Consider the following 2,115-nt stretch of genomic DNA (forward strand, 5'->3'; position numbering starts at 1 on the left):
GTTTTATGACAATACTTACATGTTTTGCTTGTGTTTTATAATGTTTTTATGCTTTTTCCGGAACTAACCTATTAACAAGATGCCACAGTGCCAGTTCCTGTTTTCTGCTGTTTTTGTTTCCAGAAAGGCTGTTCGGGCAATATTCTCGGAATTGGACGAAATCAGCGCCAAACATCTTATTTTTCCCGGAAGCATCCAGAACACCGAAGGAGAGTCGGAGGGGAGCCAGGGGGCCCCACCCCACAGGGCAGCGCGGCCAAGGGGGGGCGCGCCCCCCTACTGTGTGGGCCCCCCAGAAACCCTTTTGCGCTGCCTCTTCGCCTATTTAACCCCTCGCGACCTAAATCCTCGATACCAATTGACGAAACTCCAGAAAGACTCCAGGGGCGCCGCCGCCATCGCGAAACTCCAATTCGGGGGACAGAAGTCTCTGTTCCGGCACCCTGCCGGGACGGGGAAGTGCCCCCGGAAGCCATCTCCATCGACGCCACCGCCTCCATCATGCTTCGTGAGTAGTTCCCCCATGGACTACGGGTTCTAGCAGTAGCTAGTTGGTATTCTCTCCTCCATGTACTTCAATACATTGATCTCATGAGCTGCCTTACATGATTGAGATCCATCTGATGTAATCGGTGTTGTGTTTGTTGGGATCCGATGGATGATACATTATGATTAGTCTATCTATAAAGTTTGTGAAGTTATTGTTGATGCAATCTTTTTATGCTTAATGCTTGTCACTAGGGCCCGAGTGGCATGATCTTAGATTTAAGCTCTATACTTATTGCTTAGATTGTATCTACAAGTTGTATGCACATGTCACTTGTCCGGAACCAAAGGCCCGAAGTGACGAAATCGGGACAACCGGAGGGATGGCGGTGATGTGAGGATCACATGTTTTCACGGAGTGTTAATGCTTTGCTCCGGTACTCTATTAAAAGGAGTACCTTAATATCCGATAGATTCCCTTGAGGCCCGGCTGCCACCGGTTTGGTAGGACAAAAGATGTTGTACAAGTTTCTCATTGCGAGCACGTACGACTATATATGGAAAACATGCCTACATGATTAATAATCTTGATGTTCTGTCTTAATGCTTTGAATCCTATCAATTGCCCAACTGTAATTTGTTCACCCAACACTTGTTACTTGTTATTGGAGAGCTACCACTAGTGTAGATCGCTCGGAACCCCGGTCCATCTCTCATCATCATATACTCGTTCTATATGTCATTGGAAGTAGTATCAACTATTTTCTGGTGCCATTGCTTACGTATTACTTGCTACCACTTGCTTGTATTACTATTACTATTGCTCTCATATTACTCTCTGCTTTCACATCACCCCATTACTAGTGCTTTTCCAGTGCGGTCTGAATTGACAACTCAGTTGTTAAGACTTATAAGTATTCTTTATCTCCCCTTGTGTCGAATCAATAAATTAGGGTTTTACTTCCCGCGAAGACTGCTGCGATCCCCTATACTTGTGGGTCATCAGCAAGCAAACATCATTCTCCACACCATACCTTTAATCCTTTGTTTACAGCAAGCCAGTGAGATTGACAACCTCACTGTTAAGTTGGGGCAAAGTATCTTGATTGTGTTGTGAAGGTTCCACGTTGGCGCCGGAATCCCTGGTGTTGCGCCGCACTACACTCCTTCACCTACAACCTTCACGTGGCCTTCATCTCCTACTGGTTCGATAAACCTTGGTTTCTTACTGAGGGAAAACTTGTTGTTGTACGCATCACACCTTCCTCTTGGGGTTCCCAACAGACGTGTGCTTTACCGTCACAAGAAGCTACTTTCTGGCGCCGTTGCAATCCCTGTCGCGCGTAAGCAGCTACTTTTTTGGCGGCGTTGCCAGGGAGATCAAGACACGCTGCAAGGGGAGTCCCTCACACCCAATCTCTTTACTTTGTTTATTGTCTTGCTTTATTTTATTTTCTGTCTTGTTTGCTTTCTCTATATCAAAAATACAAAAAAAATTAGTTACTTGTTTTACTTTATTTAATTCGGTTTGCTTTACGTATTTTTATTATTGTTAAAATGAATACTCCTGAGAACACTAAGTTGTGTGACTTCACTAGCACAAATAATAATTATTTCATATGCACTTCT

The sequence above is a fragment of the Lolium rigidum genome, chromosome 3 (assembly GCF_022539505.1).
Source record: "Lolium rigidum isolate FL_2022 chromosome 3, APGP_CSIRO_Lrig_0.1, whole genome shotgun sequence".
Taxonomy (NCBI): Eukaryota; Viridiplantae; Streptophyta; class Magnoliopsida; order Poales; family Poaceae; genus Lolium; species Lolium rigidum.